Genomic DNA, 22,186 nt, shown 5'->3' on the forward strand with positions numbered 1-22,186 from the left:
TTGGTTCTTATTGATTAGGTATGTTGTCATTAATTTAGATCCTGCTTTACAGCTTGAAGGGCATGATGTAAACTTAATAAAATTTCCCAAATTATGATATGTTCTCAGAAACTTTAAGATCATATTGAATTTTGTGAACTTATATTTATTTCCAGTAAGAAAATTCATGTGTTTCTCTTTCTCAATTTTAAAAATAGTTTAAAAATCCCTCTTTAACCTATTCAGATTTTATTTATCACAATTTCCTTGATTCCAAGAATACTTTGAAACTTAATAGTACTATTTGAATCTTGACAATCATGACAGAGATGCCTGGACATCCCAGTACGGACTAAATGATTCCTCACTTGACTTGTGGCAAATAAAACTTAAACATTTAATTTTTGAGATATTGTTGTTTTAGCTGCAAGCTTTGAAATCTTGGCAGGGTTTTAATTAATTCTAAATATAATGCTTTTCCAATTTGCTTTGATATTTTGGCAGTAGGCCATCATTTTTATCTTTGCTTATATGTGGACAAAGTACTGAACTCTGTCTCTTTGCAGAATATGTTACTACTCATTTCAGAGCAACATAAAGAAAAAATAAAATACAATATCAGTCCTTTTTAATACGAAATATAAGAAGTTGTAGTCTCAGATAATATGAGATGATTGTTGAAACTGTGATCAAGACACGTGTATGTAATTTAATAGACACTTTTGGTAGTAAATGAATTTGAAATAGCTTTGATGTCAGTAAATACATTGTTACTGCCTTTTGTGTATAAGACACAGAAATGTCTTACATGATTTTTAAGGTATACTAAAGAGTGTATACACTTGTATGGATGAGTAGATAAAATAAGATAATGAATTAATGCACTGAGCACAACATTGAGCACATAGAAGATAATTGGCAAATATTAGCTAACATCAGTCTCATTAGCTATGCTAGAATACTTGATATTTCACTGAACAAAAATTTGATTAGATTAAGTGTTGTTTTATGTTATGTAGTTTTGCTAAATATTTTGGGGAACTGTGTCCACAAGTTGTGTTTTTTCCTCCTGTTATTTCTTAACCATCCACTGGCCTTTTTTCTTTGTTTGTTTGTTTGTTTTCCCTTTATTCACTCTCTAAAATTTCTGGATTCAAACCAGGAGTTTTCCATTCTTGAGTATTAATCTCAATGAAATTTTATATCTTATTTAATCAAGGGTAACTAAAATTGTAATATAATTTGACTTTTATGTCCTAAGACTTCCTTTTAATTTTGAAATAACAACATATTCTTGTTCACTGTTGAAAATCAGTACCTCAAAATCAGGACAGCGGGAGTAGGACTTCCAACTTGAGACTTTGTTTCATGTGGCAATTTAGAATGCTGTACTCCTTAAAGGGAGAAGTTACATACTGGCTAATCTGTGTTACTTGAAGCTGTTGTCAGGTACAAGACTGTAAAATTGTTAAGCCACCAAAGTAATTAGCCACTGTATTAGGTCTTACCAGGCTGTGGTGCATAGAAGATTAAAAAGCATTTGTGAACAGACTGGAGTCTGCAGCTGAACAAAATTCACTCTGTCTCTTGAAAGATTAGGATGGGGAACATTTCTCTGGGGTGAATGCTTCTGAAAAATAATTCATGTTCACAGTCCTCCCAAAGTCCAGGGAGGCTGATTTCTCACAACGGTCTTTTGAGTGGCAGTACTTGAATTTCCCATTCCAATACTAATGATTAATGTATAAGAGTTGTGCAGTTTAAAATCATTTTTTTTCTCCCTGAAGCTTCTTGGATCCTGATTTCAGTAACTGATTTAACATATAAATTGGCCCAAACTTGGCAAAAATCAAGAATATTTAACCGGGCACAGATGGTACAGCAGAAAGCAATATCCAGAGATTTGGTGACTTGAGTGCTCTCTAACCCTCCACCAGCTGCTTTAGCTCAAGTGTGAATAAAGACCTTTTAAGAATCAATGAAAATGTCTCATGTTGTGCCTAAGTATTGCCCACCCAACCAAATTGACACCAAAAACAGAAACAACCATATGGTTTTAAGTGTATTAGGGAAAAGTAGGCTGCAGCTTGATACTTAAAATTAAGTATGTTAAAGTATTACTGCCGTTTGCTTCCACATGGCATTTTTCTAAGAAGTAAATATTCAGCTCTGACACACTAGGCTATCTCTTAGTTTTCTGCTTTAAATATAGAAGAAAGTAAAACAGATAACCATTGCCCAGGACCAGAGGTTAATGCAGAAGGCATTACAAGGCTTCCTTTAAGAATGGAAATAAAATAACAATCAATATGTATTCAATAAATGTGGGTACTGATACCACATGCACTGAACACTTAATTATTTTCAATGGCTAGAGGTGCTCTGTATGGTTTCTTCAACTTGCAGGGGATGACAACTGTACAAACCGATTACACTTAACATGTGAACTTTGATACTCTTTATGTAGTAGAAGATCTCCAGCAACAGCTTTCATTTTCAGCTAGTGATATTAAATAAAGGGGTCATGTTTCTCAAAATATGCATTAAAATTCAAGTGGCTGTGTTTCTAATCTAGAAAATAAAATATATTTTAAGTAGGCCAGAATTGTATGTTTTTCTAGGACATGTTATTAATCACAGAGAGTGAACATATGGAAAGAACTTGCTAAAGTAGTAGCAGACAGGGTGGCTAAGTCTGTTGAGTGTCTGACTCTTGATTTCAGATCAGGTCATGAGTCCAGGGCCATGGATTTGATCCCTGCATTGGGCTCTGTGCTGAATATCAAGCTTGCTTGGGATTCTCTCTCTTTGTCTCTCTCTCTTTCTTTTCTCTCTTTCTCTTCCTCTGTCCCTCTCCCCTGGTTACATGCTCTCTATCTCTCTAAAACAACAACTCCCCCCACCCCCCCAAAAAAAAAACCTCCCAAGCATTATTAAAATAAGTTTGAAAAAAAAAAAAAGAATGGATGAGAACCTAATATGTGTAGAAAATTATTGATTTATACCACACACTAATATATTTCACTAAAAGAAAGCAATTATCTTAAGTCTTTATTTTTGTAGTTTATTTTGAGAGATACAGAAGATAGAGCCCAAGTGGAGGAAGAGAAGAGAGAGAATTAAGGAAAGAATCCCAAGCAAGTTCTGTGCTATCAGCATGGAGCATTATGGAAGGCTGCATCTCATAACCATGAGATCACGACCTGAGCCAAAACAGAGTCAGAAGCTTAACTGACTGATCTACACAGATGCTTCTGAAACTAAGTGGTTTAAATTACCTAGTTGCCATCATAATTGTATATACATGATAATTTATCACAATTGTGAATTTAAAATGATTTATTATTTGGACATATTTAAAAAACTAATTGTATATAATTTCTCCTTGTTCCTAATTGGATTATTTCTACAAGGTAAAACAGGAACATACTTTAAGTGACTATTTGCTGTTCCAAATACGATTTTACATATTTTTTTAGTTGAATGCTTTTCTTGAATATCATAGTGAAGCAGTAGTATGAGACTTATTTTCAAGCAAAACAGTGTAAGATTTACAGGTGCCTGAGTGTCTCAGTCAGTTGAGTGTCCAACTTCAGCTCAGATCATTATCTCACAGTTGGTGGGTTTGAGCCCCACATCAGGCTCTGTGCTGACAGCTCAGAGCCTGGAGCTTGTTTCAGATTCTGTGTTTCCTTCTCTCTCTCTGACCCTCTCCTGCTCATGCTCTCTCTGTCTCTCAAAAATAAATAAACATTTAAAAACATTAAAATACTGTAAGATTTAGGTTAAAACTGCTGAAAATTGGTAATAGGTAAAAGATGCCAGTGACCAATTTGTTGAGTGATTATTTGAGGTCTTTTCACTGAATCCTATTTATAAATACCTAAAAAAAAATATGTGATGAAATATTTGGGGCTATAGTGAGTGAGAAACTAGAGGAGACAAAATAGGAGATCTCAATCTTAAATTTTCATTAGAAATTAGCCAAGTAAATCAAGGGTTATTTAGAAGGACAAAGAGCAGAGATAATAGAATTAAGAGCTGATGATAAAAATAGGCTGCCATTGAGGATGTTGCTTCATTTATGTGACTAAAAATTTTATAATACAGGTGATAAAATCTGTCGTCAGCTGCTACAAGAGAAAAATTGCAAACTTTCCTTTACTTTTTAGACCCAATTCTGTAACCAGATCCAAAGCACACTGATTAAAGTGGAGGCTGGATTCTTTGAGGAGGAACATTTCAATGCCCTTCAATTCTTCCCCCAAGGAGAGCACTTTGGGAAAGAGGAATACCAGATATTTTGTCTGTTAAATGTAATCTCACTAAACCCTGATACCAAATGTCCTGAATTGCTGTTATGGCCTCATTGTTAGAAAGTAACTTATGGGATAAGATAGTATATTGAGTTCTAGCACAAAGATCTCACATTAGATACAATTAGTGTTTACTAACTTTGTATTTTAACACATATTTAGAATGGACATATGTAGCTGGTGGAATGGTTCTCACAGTGGTTTCTGAACCTGAGATATAGAAGATGATGTTAGAAAAGCCAAGTTTGAGCCCCACATGGGGATAGAGATTACTTAAATAAATACAACTTAAAAAAAAGAAATGTAAGATTGGATCAATAACAGATAATATCAAGTAAAAACACTGAGTTGTAAAATTCATAAAAAATAAATAGATACACTTTTAATATTTCAAAAGTAATTAAGTGAAAAGACATACACCCTAAGAGAGAAAGGTGTAAGACAAAATAAATTGGCAGTTCACAAAAAATAAATAAAAATAGATGTTATACATATGAAAATATTTTTGGTTTCACACATATTTAAGGGTACTAATCACAACTAGATTATTTTTATTACCTATAAAATTGGCAAAGATTAAAATGATTAATGATAGGTTTGTCAAGATTATTGGTAAAACAGTTCTCATATATTATTGGTATTTTTGTAAAATGTTGCAATTTTTAAAGTCTATTGCCAATATGCTATGTAATAAATTCACATTACTTTTGATTAAGCAGTTCCATTTGTAGGAATTTAGTATAATCACAGGTTGTAAAAGACACAAAAATGTGTGTATAGGAATGCTATGGAGAACTGCTTACAATTGTAAACAAATTAGCAGAACATAAATGTCCATTGATAGAATATAGCTTCAATATAAATTTTAATATGAAATCTCATGTCTATATGATAGGATTATTGTTATGAGTATGAGATCAAATAATATATGCTAATAGATAGAATATATCTGAGAGCAGAAGACTTGAAATATAAAGTTTCATGATAAAATGACCACACTAGTACCCATGCATGTGTACAACACTTGTAGTAAAACATTAGACATAGTTAATAGTGATTATTTCTGGGGACTGTGGAAGAATTTTGGGTGCCAGAAGAGGTTTACTTTCACTATATAGACTTTTAATCCATTTGAACTTTATGTATACTTATTATATTAGTGTATATTTATGTTAACCCTGTAACATAAATTTTGACTTTACATTGAAAGACAAGTTAAGCCTTTTATAATTACATTTATAGGCTAAAGGCAAAAGTTACCCATAAACTTAGGACATATGCTTAAATTAATTAAACTATTAGATGTAGAAAAGGATACATTCAAGATAAATATCCCATATTTGTCATGGACTTTTGTGCAGACATCTGTTCATTAGAGCAGTAACAATTTAATAAGACAAAGACTGTTTTCTTCACTCAAGGAGTACTTCCTCACTGTTTGACATAAGGCTGGCTTTCTGGGTAGATGAGGTAGACAAGATAACCTCCAGGTTTACTTTCTGCCCTCAGTTTCTAAAACTGTCTAGTTTCCGTCATATTCTGTGTCTCCCTCTCTCTCTGCCCCACCCCAACTCATGCTCTGTCTCTCTCTGTTTCAAAAATAAATAAAACTATAAAAAATGTTAAAAGTGTCTAGTTTCCAAGAAACTTAATTTCATTGATCTATAAGTCACAAATAAAGTAGCCTAAGGAACTGTCAAATATATTTCCTTTAAGAAAGGCAATTTTGTTGATTACATTTTCAAATTATATTTCCATTTTTAATCGGATTAAAAATCAACCCACAGGCTGGTCTAAAGGAAGTATCAATAATAATGTATGTTTTATACATTTGTCTAATATTGGGGCTTCCTTAAAATAAAGTTGAAGCATCTGTAGCTACATTTTTCTGTGTGTGTATTTTCCATTTTCCTTTCTAGAGAATCATTCCTGTCCACACCTTGAGGGTCAACAGTACCAATTTATTCACCCTGACATTAGAAATATCAATATAATGATTATTCACTTTTCAATTGAAAATGTATCCCCAACCACTCAAATGTACATTATTATATAAATCTTTCCCCAAAATGTTAACTTTAGTGTTACATTTTACTTAATGAGATTAATGCATAATATCTCACTTAATATTTAACCAAAGACAGAGACCTCAAATCATAACAGTACAATTTGGGGTTAACAGCAAATTCAGAACAGATTAGAACAAGATATGCAAAATATCCTTGTATACAATTTCAGAAAGTAATAAATAAAATAAGTTCAATCAATTCTAATTAAAAGATATTAACTATTACTTAAATTATTCTTTATTCATATATTTCAAACAGCGTGTTTTCATAATTTTTTGGTTATCTGAAAATTATTGGGCCAGCACAAATTTGGGTAATTTGAAAAACTCTATAGTGTCTGTATTACTATGGATATTAAATGTAAATTATTCAGAGTTGCTACATAACTGGGGCTCCTGGGTGGCTCAATCGGTAAGGCATCTGACTCTTGATTTTGGCTCAGGTCATGATCTCACAGTTCATAAGATTGAGTCCTATATCAGTCTCTGCACTCTCATAGTGGAATTCTTTCTATTCTCTCTCTGTCCCTCCCTCCACTCTCTCTTTCTCACTCAAAATAAGGAAATAAAAATTTAAAAAAGTAAGTAGTTATTTTATAATCCACATAAAGAGATAGTCCTTGATGATTATACATGATTATTATATTTAAAAACAGCATGTTCTTAAGTCATTATAATAGGTAAGTTTCACTCAGATACACATTTTTATTTACAAAAACCATATAATTAATGTTACAGATTTTTAGATAAAATTGTAAATTTATCTCCTGGATTTTAGAAATAGGATCTCATTCCCAACTGTTTAAAAACTAACTTTGAAATAACTTTTTATTTTGACATGAATGCAGCTCCCAGCCCGAACAGCACTTCAAGGGATCTGGGATAGGACTAGTGGCCCAGTGCAAATTTTGCTAACACCACCACCATGCTGCCCATATCCTCTGTAGGCATACCCCTTCAGAGCTGGCCTTCCTGGCTACCACTAACACCATAGAGAACGAACAGAGCCCACAAAAGCCTGAGAGTCAATGTAGATGACTACACAACAAGGAAAAGTTTCTCAAACACAAAAAAGGGCACAAACTACACATACAGGATACTAACTTCCAGGTACTACAGAAACTCTTCTTTACAAAGTCATGATTTCCAAGACCAGAAGATACAGCTGACTTTCCTAACACAGAGAAGCAGAGAGAGATAGACCAAGGAAAAAAAAAGAGATAGAGAAAATCCCAAAGGAAAGAACAAGACATAGCCACTGCCAGAGAGCTAAGTGAAATTGATATAAGTAGCATGCTTAATAGAGAATTTAAATCAATTATCATAATGATACTCATCGGACTTGAGAAAAAAGTGGAAGACGCGAGTGTGAGACACTTGACATTGCAATAAAGGAATGACATAATAGAGATAAAGGGCTCAATAAATGAAATGAAAAACAACTTGATGGAATGAACAGCCAATGGAAGAAGCAGAGGAATGGATTAGTAACCTAGAAAACTGGTTAACAAAAAAGTCATCAAGCCAAACAAAAGAGACAGAAAAGAATTATACAAAATGAAAACAGACTTAGGGAACTCAGTGACTCCATTAAACATAATAATTTTTGTATTATATGAGTTGCAGAATAAGAGAGAAAAGAGGGCAGAAAATATATTTGAGGAAACAATATCTGAAAACTTCCCTAATCTTGGGAAGGAAAGAGATATCCAGATCCACAAGACACAGAAAACTCCCATCAAAACCAACAAAACCAGATTCAAATCAAGATATATTATAATTAAATTTGAAAAATACAGTGATAAAAAATTAAAGCACCAATACAAAAGAAGACACTAACTTACAAGGAAAAACCCTTAAGTATACCAGGAGATTTTACAGCAGGAACTTTGCAAGGCAGAGGAGAGTAGCATAATATATTCAAAGTACTGAATGGAAAAATCTACAACCAAAAATATTCTATCCAGCAAGGCTATCATTCCAAATAGAAGAAGAAATAAAAAGTTTCTCAGACAAAAACTAAGGGAATTCATGACTAGTAAACCAGAGTTGTAAGAAATATTAACGGGGACACTTTGAAGGGATGGAAAGACCAGTATGGAGGTAGGAAACACAAAAGCAGTAAAAGTGGATTTTTTATTTCTGTAAAAAATCATTCAAAGAACTAATAAAAGAAGAAGATATAAATTATAATAACATTTACTTAAAAGATGTGAAGAAGAGGATAAAGAATGTGTTCAACTTAATATAGACTGTTACAGGGGCTCTGTGTGGCTCAGTCAGTTAAGCGGCCGACTTCGGCTCAGGTCACAATCTCATGGTTCGTGGGTTTGAGCCCCATGTCAGGCTCTGTGCTGACAGCTAGCTCAGAGCCTGGAGCCTGCTTCGGATTCTGTGTCCCCCTCTCTCTCTGACCCTCCCCTGCTCACGCTGTCCCTCTTTCTCTCAGAAATAACTAAAAATTAAAAATTAAAAAATATATATATACTGTTATAGGCAGAAGAGGTTATATACAAACCTAATGGTAAAGACGAATTAAAATACATTAATAAATAAGCAAAGAATAAAGACAAAGAAATCCACTAGATTTCCACTAAAAACAAATATACCACTAGAGAAATTCAGTAAGCCAGGAAAGAGAGAAGGGCAAGAAAGGATCAGAAAATATCCTCAGAAATGACCAAAAAACAATAAAAAAATGAAAATAAATGCATGTCTATCTATAATTACTTTGAATGTAAATAGATTAAATACTCCAATCAAAAGACATAAGGTGACAAAATGAATTGAAATAAAACAATAGAAAAACAGAACAATATCCACCTGTATGCTGGTTAGAAGAGACTCAATTTAGACTTAAAGATACATGCATGAGGAGAGGGAGTGAAGGTGGTGGAGTAGTAGGGGGACTTATGCTTGCGTCATCCCTTGAACACATCTAGATAAATTTAAAAGTCTTCTGAACATCCAAGAAGTCGTTCTGGAGACTGAGGGAACAGACAGCATAACTAGAATGAAAATTGAGACCACATTCCTGAAAATAGGAGGTGAATAGATGTGATTTGGCAGAGAAAAGAATCATAAGTGCTGTGCAGAAGAGGGAGCCCTGAACATCAAGGAGAGAGAGACAGAATGAGAGAGAGGGACAGAGAGAGATTAAGCACAGTACAGGGGATTGCACACACACACAAAACTCTTCCAAAATCATTGACTGGAAAAATGAGAGGAACTCATTAACACACATTTTTACAAGCAACAGAGCTCAAAATATGAAGTTTTAGAATTCTGTGTCATTGTGAGTTTCGAGGATGGCAAGCATAGTGGTGCTCCTTTGGAGAAGGAGGGCAGGGACTCTGAAGAAGACAATGTGCTCTGAGAATCCCCTGGGTAGCACTGGAAAGACATTTCCCCTTCTTGGAATGAATTTGGGAGAGGTGGTACTGCCTCTCAAATGAGAAAAGAGCCTATAGTCACCACTGAAGTGCCCTATTCATTAGCATACATTAGCATAGCGGCAGGGGTATTTGCTGAGGGCAGCTAACCTGGACACTGGCTTTTTGCTACACTTCACTAGAAATTCAAAGCCTCTGAATGGTCATGTGACTGCTTTTCTGGGACAGACTAGTACTAGCCATAGCATGGCAAGGCCTTCACTCAGAGGATCAACACAGGTCTGCACCGTGCTCAGTCCCTAAAATTTGGAGGTTTGAAACCAAGCCATCTACCTGAATAAAACACAGGAGCTCTGTACCACCAAGAAAGAAGATGGCTCAGGCACAGAAAAGGTGATTGTTCGCATTTCAGTAAGGACTTCCTCAAGAGTGTCTGGTGTGAACTCCCCTCTTTGGGGAAGAAAGTGGACCAATGCCATTTTCAGCCCTCCCATCAGCATGGAAAGACTTCAAGGAGTGGCACAACACTCATACTAGAAGCTTGAGCTGCTTATACGCCAAACCCTGCCCCCTTGCACTCTGCAGGTGCCTTTTTAATAGGGCAAGCGTGCCTGAGAGACATTTCACCACAGAGTCCCTCATCCAGAAACTCAACGCAAAGCCTCTGCATCCACGAGGTCCTATCATAGAGTGCTCAAAGCTTCAGCTCTTGTGGAAATAGAATCAGGCTTATTTTAACAAGCAGATAAAAGCATATGTAATTAAAACCCACCACACACATGACAAGGTCCAAAGACTCTCCACTGCAGGCAAGGAGAAACTCTACAGAGGGCTGATCTGAGGGAAATAACCAAACAACAGCAGAGTGCACACAACTTACACTAGAAACACTTCCTGAAGTGTCAGACCATGGACAATATATGATCTCTTTTTAATATAGCCTTTACTCTCAAGAGCAGGAAATGCAATAGGGTTTCTTAACACACAAAAGACAGAACATTGGACAAAATGCGAAGATGGAGGAATTCATTCCAAAAGAAATAATAAGGAAAGCTCAAGACCAGAGATCTAATCAAAACAGATATAAGTAATATGCCTGAATCAGAATTTAAAACAGCAATAAAAGGATACTAGCTGGGCTAGAGAAAAGCATAGAAGAAACCAGAGAGACTCTTACCACAGAGATAAAAGACCTGGCAACTAGTCAGGCTAAATGAAACAATCCTAGGGGCACCCGGGTGGCTCAGTCAGTTGAGCATCCGACTTTGGCTCAGGTCATGATCTCACAGTCCATGAGTTCGAGCCCCACATTGGACTTTGTGCTGACAGCTCAGAGCCTGGAGCCTGCTTCCGATTCTGTGTCTCCCTCTCTCTCTGACCCTCCCCTGCTCACGCTCTCTCTCAGAAATAAATAAAACATTTTAAAAAATAAATCAAAAGTCCTATAATAGTGATGCAAAAACAATTGGATGTAATGATCATAAGGATGGAAGAAGCAGAGGAACAAATAAGTGATATATAAGATAAAATTTTGGAAAATAATGAAGCTGAAAAGAAGAGGGACAGAAAAATTTGATCACAAATGTAGAGCTAGGAACTCTTGACTCATAACAAAGCAATAACATTCATATCATAGATGTCCCAGAAAAAGAGAGAGAGAATGGTGAAGTAGTTTTATTTGAGCAAATTATAACTGAGAGCTTCCTTAAATTGGGGAAAATAACAGACAGCCAAATCAGAAGGCACAGAGAACTCCCATCAAAATTAACAAAATCGGCCAATAGCAAGAGATATCATAGTAAAAATTTGAAAATACAGACCTAAGAAAATAATTCTGAAAGCATTAAGGAAAAAGAAATCTCTCATCTACAAGGGAAGACATATAAGTTTAGCAGTAGATCTCTCCACAGAAACCTGGCAGGCCAGACAGAAGGGCGTGGTATGACATATTCAATATGTTGGATGGGAAAAATATGCAGCTAAGAGTACGTTTCCAGCAAGGCGGTCATTCAGAATAGGAGAGATAAAGAGTTTCTCAGACAAATAAAACTAATTTGTTACCACTAAACTAGCCCTGCAAGAAAAACTAAAGGAGACTCTTTGAGTGGGAAGGAAAGACTAAAAGCAACAAAGAGTAGAAAGCAACAGAGAAAATCTTCAGAAATGAATTTACAGGTAATACAATGGCACTAAATTCATGTCTGTTAATAATCACTCCGAATGTAAATGATTAAATAATCCAATCAAAAGTAGTAGGGTATCATAATGGATTAAAAAGCCAAGGCTCCTTTATATGCTGCCTACAAGAGACTCATTTTAGACCTAAAGGCATCTCTAGATTGAAAGTGAGGGGATGAAGAACCATTTATCATGCTAATGGATATCAAAGGAAAGTCACAGAAGCCATATGTATATGAGACAAACAAAATTTTAAGCCACAGACTAACAAGAGATGAAGACGTGTACTATATCATAATAAAAGGGTCTATCCAACAAGAAGATCTAACAATTATTAATATTTATGGACCCAACTTGAAAGTCTCCAGATATATAAATCAATTAATAACAAACATAAAGAAATTCATTGATAATAATACAATAATAGTACAGGACTTTAACACCCCACTTACAGCAATGGACAATCACCTAACCAGAAGAATCAACAAGGAAACAATGGCTTTGAATGATACATTGGACCAGATGGACTTAACACATAATACACATAATATTTCATTCTAAAGCAGCAGGATACACATTCTTTTTGAGTGCATGTGGAACACTCTCCAGAATAAATCACAGACTGTGTCACAAATGACACCTTAACAAGCACAAAAAGATTGAGACCATACCACGTATATTTTGAAAACACAACACTATGAAACTTGAAATTTAGAAAAGGAACAGCAAATAAAGAGTATGCCAACAGCAGAAGGGAAATAATAAACAAAGAAGCAGAGAAAAACAAAACAGTAGAATAGATCAATGAAACTGAGAGCTAGTTCTTTGAAAGAATAAACAAAATTGATAAATCTTTAGCCAGACTTGTCAAAAAGAAAAGAGAATGGGACCAAATAAATTAAATCATGAATGAGGAGAGATCACAACCAACATCGCAGCAATACAAACAATTATGCAAAAAATGGGTTATATGGAATAAATGGATAAATTTTTATAGATATATAAACTACTCAAACTGACCAAAAAAAATGGAAAATTTGAACAAGTCCATAACCAGCTAAGAAATTGAATCAGTACTAAAAAATCTACAAATAGCAGTCCAGGGCCCAATTACTTCCCAGGAAAATTCTACCAGACATTTAAAAAAGAGTTAAAAGAAACATATTCTTCTCAAACTGTTCCAAAAAAATAGACATGGAAGGCAAACTTCCAACCTTATTCTGTGGGGCCAGCATTTCCTGAATCCAAAAGCAGACAAAGAACCAATAAAAAGAAGAATTACAGGCCAATATCCCTAATGAATGTGAAAAAGAATTTTCAACAAGATACTAGCAAATTGAATCCAAAATACACTAAAATTCACCACAATCAAGTGGAACTTATTCCTGGACTGCAAGGGTGGTTCAGTGTTCCAAACTAATCAACATGATACACCACATTAATAAGGAAAGGATAAGGACAATATGATCCTCTCAAGAGATGCAGAAAATGCATTTGAAAAAATATAGCATCCATTCTTGATAAAAATCCTCAACAAAGTAGGGATAGAGAGAACATACCTCAACATAATAAAGGACATGCATGAGAGACCCACAGCTGATATCATCCTCGATGGAAAAAAATTAGAGCTTTTCTTGTACAGTCAGGAACAAGACAGTTACGTACATTCTCAGCATTTTTATGTATCATAGTACTGGAAGTTCTAGCCTCAGCAATCAGACAACAATAAGAAATAAAAGGCATCCAAATTGGTAAAGAAGAAGGCAAAGTTTCACAATTCACAGACGACATGATGCTCTATGTAGAAAACCTGAAAGTCTCCACCAAAAAATCACTAGAATTGATACACAAAGTATGCAAAGTCACAAAACATAAAATCAATGTATAGAAATCTGCTGTGTTTTGATACAGCAATAATTAAGCAGCAGAAAGAGAAATCAAAGAATGGATCCTATTTACAATTGCACCAAAATCCACAAGATACTGGGAATAAACCTCACCAAAGTATAGATAAAGGATCTATACTTCGAAAACGATAGAAATCTTTAAAATATGTTAAAGATGACACAAAGAAATGGAAAATCATTTTTTGCTCAAGGATTGAAAGAACAAATATTGTTAAAATGTCTGTATTACCCAAAGTAATCTACACATTTAATGGAATCCCTATCAAAGTACCATCAGCGTTTTTTGCAGAGCTAGAACAAACAATCCTAAAATTTGTATGGGACATAAAAGACCCTGAATAGACAAAGCAGTCTTAAAAAAAGCAAATTGTGTGGAGTTATCACAATTCGTGTCCTCAAGCTATATTACAAAAGTTTCGTCATCAAGACAGTACAGTACTGGCTCAAAAACAGACACACAGATCAGTGGAACAGAATAGAAAATCCAGGAAAGGACTCACAACTATATTTTTAACTAATATTTTACAAAGCAGGGAAGAATACTCAGTGGGAAAAAAAAAACAGTATCTTCAACAAATGAAGTTGGGAAAAATGGACAGCAACATGTAGAAGAATGAAAATTAACAACTTTCTTAACCCATACACAAAATAAATTTAAAATGTGTCCAGCAATTGCACTAACAGGTATTCATCCAAAGGATACAAAAATGCTTATTGGAAGGGGCACGTGCACCCCCAATGTTTATAGCAGCACTATCAAAAATAGCGAAATTATGGAAAGAGCCAGAATGTCCATCGACTGATGAATGGATAAAGTAGATGTGATATATATGTAAATATGTGTGTATATAATGGAATATTACTTGGTGATCAAAAGGAATGAAATCTCTCAATTTACAACAATGTAGATGGAACCAGAATATATTATGCTTAGTGATGTTAGTCATTGAGAGAAAGATAAATATCATATGATTTCACTCACATATGGAATTTAAGAAACAAAACAGATGAACCTGGGGAAAGGAAAGAAAAATAAGATAAAAACAAGGGGAGGCAAACTATAAGAGACTCTTAAATACAGAGAACAAATTTAGAGTTGCTGGAGGGGTGTTGGGTGGGGGGAGAGGCTAAATGGGTGATGGGTATTAAAGAGGGCACTTGTTAGGATGAGCACTGAGTGTTATATATAAGTGATGAATCACTAAACTCTACTCCTGAAATCATTATTGCGCTATATATTAACTAACTTGGATTAAAAAAAAAAAGACAACTATGAGAAAGAATGAAATCTGACCATGCGTAGCAACATGGATGGAAGTTGAGGGTGTTATGCTGAGCGAAATAAGTCAGGCAGAGAAGGACAGATACCATATGTTTGCACGTATAGGAGGATTAGGAGGAACTTAACAGAGGACCGTGGGGGAGAGAAAAGAGGGAAAAATAGTGGGGAGAGAGAGGGAGGCAAACCATGAGAGACTCTTGAATGCTGACAAAGACTGAAGACTGATGGATGTGGGGGGGAGGGGAGATGGGCATGGAGGAGGGCACTTGTGGGGATGAGCACTGGGTGTTACATGGAAACCAACTTGACAATAAACTATTAAAAAAAGACAACGAAATGTGAGACAGGAAGCTATCAAAATCCTAGAGGAGAAAACAGGCAGCAACCTCTTCAACCTTGGCTGTAGCAAATTCTTATTACACAGGTTTCTGGAGGCAAGGGGAACAAAAGCAAAAATACACTACTGGGACTTCATCAAAAAAAAAAAAAAATTCTGCACAGGAAAGAAAATGATCAACAAAGTTAAAAGACAGCGTACGGAATGAGAGAAGTTATTTGCAAATGATATATCTGATATGGGGTTAGTATCCAAAATCTCTAAAGAACTTATTTAACTCAACATCCAAAAACCAAATAATCCAGTTAACAAACAGGCAGAAGTGATGAGTAGACATTTTTTTAAAGAAGACATCCAGATGGTCAATGGATGATGAAAAGATGCTCAATATCACTCATCATCAGGGAAATACAAATGATATTTTACTTCACCGTTGCCAAAATGGCTAAATTTAAAAAAAAAAAAAAAAAAAAGGAAACAATAGATATTTATGAGGACGTGGTGAAAGAGGAATCCTTTTACACTGTTAGTGGAAATTCAGACTGGTCCAGCCATTGTGAGAAACAGTATGGAGTTTTCTCAAAAAGTTAAAAATAGTTCTACCCTATGACCCATCAATTGCAGTAATAAGTATTTACACAAAGGATATGAAAATACTGACTCGAAGAGGCACATTCACACTGATATGTATGATAGCATTTTTTTACAAGAGCCAGCTTATAGAAAGAGCTCAAATGTCCATTGACTGATTCATGGATAAAGAGGTGGTATATATATTCAATGAAATATTACTCAGCCATCAAAAAAATTATAGTCTGACATTTGCAATGATGTGGTTGGAGCCTGAGTGTATTATGCCAAGTGAACTAAGTCAGTCAGAGAAAGACAAATATCATATGATTTCATTCACATGTGGAAATCAAGAAATGAAACAGATGAATATAGGGGAACAGGAAAATAGAAGAAAGAGGGAAGTAAACCATAATAGACTCTTAAGTATAGAGAACAAAGTGAGCATTGCTGGAGGAAGGTGGTGGAAGATGAGTTAAATAGGTGATGAGTATTAAGGAGGGCAGTTATCGTGATGAGCAGTGGGTGCTACATGTAAGTGATGAATCACTAAATTCTACTCGTGCAACCTATATGACACTATATTGTAAGTAAGTAGAATTTAAATAACAATTTGAAATGTGAAAAAGAATAAAGAAACCTCCAGATTGAAAATGAGGGGATGGAGAAACATTTATTAAGCAAATGAATGTAAAAGGAAAAAAAAAAAAAAAAGCCAGACTAGCAGTGTTATTCTGGACAAATTAGATTTTATTTATTTTATTTTTATTTTCTAAATGTTTTATTTTTATTTATTTTTGACAGAGATACAGAGTACGAGTTGGGGAGAGGCAGAGAGAAAAGGAAACAAGGAACCTGAAGCAGAGTCCAGGCTTCGAGCTGCCAGCACAGAACTTGATGCAGGGCTCAAACCCATGAATCATAAGATCATAAATTGACCCAAAGATGGACGCTTAATCTACTGAGCCATTCAGGCACCCCTGGACAAAATAGATTTTAAAACAAAAACGGAAAAAAGAGATAAAGTAGGGCAGTAATAATAAAGGAGATAATTCAAAAGGAAGTTAGATAATTCAAAAAAAGTGGGCAGAAGACATGAACAGACATTTCTTTAGAGAAGACATATAGATGGCTAACAGATACATGATTAGAAGATCAATATCACCTAGCATGAGAGAAATGGAAATTAAAAACTATAATGAGATGTGATTATTAGCAATGAAAGAATGACTAAAAATAATAGAAATAAAATATATTTCATTGATTATAAAATAGTTGTTTTAAGTCTTCTAATGTTGAATAGTAACCATGAAGATTCATGTATTCATTCAAGAATAAATGTATGAATATAATCAATATTTATGCAGCAAAAGCTCTGTATATGATTTATTTAATATTTCTTCCAGGTTTCCCCTTTCAGGATGATCTCTTTCTAGATATTCATATAACTTCTCTTACCTCCTTCAAATTTCTCAAATATCATGTTTCCTTTGAGGCAGTTTTTTCCCTTTAAAATTTAATTTTTCTATCCTGAAAATACCTATTCCATGTCCCCACTTTCTTCTTACTCCCTGGTGCTTGTTATTTTTATTTTATTTTATTTTATTTTAATTTTATTTTATTATTATTTTATTTTATTTTATTTGTTTATTTTTGCTTCTTGTCTTTCTGTTTGGCACAGAATAGTTAGTTAAGTAAATGTGTAATGAAAAAGTGAATGTATTATATGGCTTATGAAGATAATGTAGCTGGAAATACAGATGTAACCTTGAAGGAAAAAGAAAATGTGAGGGTTATATAAAAGAATAAGAGCTTCCAAAAAAAGAGATACTTAAGTCAGAGATGTGGGCTTAAAGCTCAGAGAATTATTCTGTTAAGTAGGCCAAGGGAAGAGATTTTTTTTTCTTAAGAAGGCAGTGGTCAAGATGGTCAAGAGGTAAAAGTGTAAAGAAAGAGGAATAACGAAATATCATGTGTGACTTTGTGACATTGATATCATTGATAAATTCAGTAGGAGATGTTGCATAAAATTTGTAAAACCTGATTGAATTAGGCTTCTGAATAAATGAGAGCCACGTAAGTGGAGACTCAAATTCAGAAACCCTTTCAGGAATGTTTGAATGCAAATGGAGGCAGGAAATGTAGCTTAAGAAGATTAAGTGCTTGAATATGGAATTTATGTTATACAAATGGGATAGATGTGAGAATATTTAAAATACAATGGGAAATCTCCATATCTTGGTTATTTTAAATGATGTTGCAATAAAATAGCAATACATACACCTTTTTGAATTAGTGGGTTTTTTTGGGGGGTGGTAAATACCCAGTGGTGGAAGAATTGGATCATATATTATTTATATTTTTAATTTTTTGAGGAAAGTATATACTATTTTATACAGCACTTTTACCAGTTTATATTCTCAACAAAGATGCAGGAGAGTTCTTCTTTTTCTACATAAATAAATGGAATCTTATGCAGCCATAAATAAGGATGAGATCTTGCCACTTGTGACAACATGAATAGATCTAGAGAGCATTACCCTCAGTGAAATAAGTCAGACTAAGAAAGACAAATACCATTATGATTTCACTCATATGTATAATGCAAAATATGACACATGAATAAACAAACAAAAAGCAGAATCAGACCTATAAATACAGAGAACAAACTGGATGGTTGCCAGAAGGGAGGGAATGACATATTAACAAAAGAAATAAAGGGAAGTGGGAGATACAGACTTCCAGTTATGAAATGAATAAATCATGAAAATAAAAGATACAACATAGGAACCAAAGTCAATGATATTATAATAATGTTTTATGTGATGAGTGGGAGATACACTTCTGATGATCATAGTATAATATATAGACATGTTGAACTACTATATTGTACACACAAAATGAAAGTAACATTATGTATCAACTATATTCAAATTTAAAAAAAGACAAATAAGATTCAATTACATAGCTGGGGTAAACCTAAGAGAGAAAGAATATCAGTAGTATAAACTTTTTGAGATATGAAAGTATGTGATTGACACAGGCTCCATTCTCTTCTACACAACCAGATTCTCAATTATTTAGCATGGTGATATTCCCAGTTAAAAATACTCATCTCCCATGATTTTATTATTGTTAAGTGTGATCTTGTGATCCATTTAACTAAAAATATGTAAAGGGAAGCCATTGTTTAGGGTTCCAACAGTGTTTATTAAAACACCAATGCATACCTTTTATTTGGAAAAGATCCCTTGTACTAAGGAGATAAAGAATCCAACAAGAAGAATATTAGATAATTATCTATGTGGACATTGAATGCATCTAGGATGAAAACATGACTTGAGTTGAGAAATGAAAAGTGTTGTTGAAAACTTTAAAGTCAGGGAACCTGTGTGGCTCAGTCGGTTGAGCATCTGACTTCGGCTCAGGTCATAATCTCACGGTTCACGAATTTGAGCCCCGTGTCAGGCTCTGTACTGAGAGCACAGAGAGTGGAGCCTGCCTCAGATTCTGTGTTTCTCTCTCTCTCTGCCCCTCCCCCACTCATACTCTCTCTCTCTCAAAAGTAAATAAAATATTTTTAAAAATTAAAAAAAAACTTTAAAGTCAAATGTAAAGATTTTGATGAATAAGAGTAATAATGATACTGACAAATAATTGCTAGGAAGAGAAAGGTTTGTATAGCCAAATAAACATCAAAGGAATTAGCATGGGCATCAAAGGAACAGAAATTGCTTTCAACAAAATAGTGGAAAATAATAAATTATAAAATCAATGGGGAGCAAGGGCACCTCTGTTAACTCTGAAGTATAAAGTAGTGGATAATAAAAACTTCAACTTAAGAGGAAAACAATGGATATGGCATGTTCAGAAAAGAACTACTGATCATACTGTTTCAAAAAAGTTTTGGAATAAATTGAAGTTTACTGCTTCTGGAGTTGTACTTCCAAGAGATATAGCAGAGGAGTATTTTGGGTGGAGTGAGTTGTGAAATTAGAGTTAAGGGTAAGGAAATATTAATGAGAATGATGATGACTCAAATGATAATAGTTGGCTGATAGTCTTCTATCCTCTGATTTCTAATGTTTCAACTAAGATTAAAAAATTTGAGGCGCCTGAGTGGCTCAGTCAGTTAAGTGTCCGACTTTGACTCAGCTCATGGTCTTACAGTTCGTGAGTTTGAGCCCTATGTCGGGCTCTGTGTTGACAGCTAGCTCAGAGCCTGGAGCCTGTTTCAGATACTGTGTCTCCCTCTCTCTCTGACCCTCCCTTATCACTCTCTCTCTCTCAGAAATAAATAAAAACATTTATTTATAATAAATAAATATATATATCTTCAGCAAGAAGCTCGTGTCTATATAAGAAATCACAGCTTAGCAGAGGGGCACATGGACAGCTCAGTCAGTTGAGTGTAAAACTTCCGCACAGGTCATTATCTCAAGTCTCATGAGTTTGAACCCCACATAAGGCTCTCTGCTGTCAGAACAGAGCTGTCTTCAATCCTTGGACTCTTTCTTTTCCTGCCCCACCCCCTCCCATGCATGTGCTCTCTCTCAAAAATAAATGAAGATTAAAAAAATAAATTATAGCCCAAAGCAAGGGAGATGGTGATTTATGCCCTAAGAATAATAAAATCACAGCCTTGGATTTGCACAGAGAGGTACAGAATTATTTATAATTAGGTGGTTTGTTAGGAAAGGAATTGGGTATCTGAAAAAGATATCTTTGGTGAGGTAAAGAAGGAGGAGGAGAAAGATGAAGATGAGAAGGAGGAAAGAAGCTTAATAGAAATATGGCATGGGAAAGGAGGAGGGAGTAGGACCTCAAAATAGAAAAACGGGAGATCTGGCAATTCAAGAAGGAGTAAAGACATTCAACAAATTCATAGTCATGAAAGAACAAGCCACTTTCTGGCAGTGGGAAGGAAGTAGTTGGGGCAGGAACATAGGGGTATAGAGAAGAAACAGTTTTGGAGAAACTGGGAAATATTTTGAACGTCCTTTTATAGCATTTGACAGATTTTAATACAGTGGTCTTAGGTTTGCCTAAATCAAGCAAACCATTGTTAAGAACACAATATATAAAGAGAATTCTAAATGTAGTTTGCAATACTCATTGGATAGTGATTTTAGTTTTGAAATTGTGATCTAAGAGAACATCATTATAGTATACAAAATTAGAAATAAAAAACAAGTAGCATGAATCATATATGCTCTTCTCATTCTCTAAAAATCAAATACTTATAAATAATGGTTATTCTATTTAATGCTTAAGAGATTATTGCTTTTGTTAGACCCACAGAGATGAATTTAATACAGTCAGTTAGGTAGCACTAATTTTTCTCCCGCTTAGTGCTGTTGCTATCATATTAGGTATGCTAATTTATACAATTAACCTTATATAATTGGTTTAAAGACCTTGTCTAACAGGGCAGTATATTACTTCATTGATGGAATAAATGAAGAAGTCTCAAATCTGAAGTAACTTCATGTAAAACTCATTATTACAATATACACTTTTTTTTGGTGTTCTCTTTTTCTCTTTAGATATTTAAAGTTATTATTTAAAGAAAATAAATCCTAGCCATATTGTTCAGAATCTCCCAAATAAATTTAATTTCTTTCTCATCGGCTATATAGCTCATATTATTCAAGAAGAGCAAATACTGGAAAGTCCTTATTCAAGGTAAAAACTGGTTTATTTCAATCTTCTCAATTAGAGCCTCAATTAGGAAAAGAAAGACAATAAATGAGTAGTAAAGTACTATATATTTGTGTATTAAAATTAAGGCACCATATGCAATTTTTGTGCTTCATTACCCAACACATGCTGATGGAGAGAAAAAAGCTAGTGAAAGACATTAACTGGGTAATGGTTCTGGAAATACTGGCTTGGTGACAGACTACTAGATCAATCAACTCAGCACAACAAAGGCATTGTGTTCTGAAACAAAGCCAAGGTAATGAACATGGACAAATTAAAATATAACTTATGATTTTAGTCACAAACTTCTCTACATATGCAGAACAGAATTCATTATCTCTTTTCGAAAAAAATTCAATAATTTCTACTGTATTACTTCCTCCCAGAACAGCTGATATTTGAAGAGAATTTTAGTCAGGGAACTTTGAAGTCATAATCAGATTTCACTCTGGGT

The sequence above is a fragment of the Hyaena hyaena genome, unplaced genomic scaffold, assembly GCF_003009895.1.
Source record: "Hyaena hyaena isolate Hyena2069 unplaced genomic scaffold, ASM300989v1 scaffold_609, whole genome shotgun sequence".
Classification (NCBI taxonomy): Eukaryota; Metazoa; Chordata; class Mammalia; order Carnivora; family Hyaenidae; genus Hyaena; species Hyaena hyaena.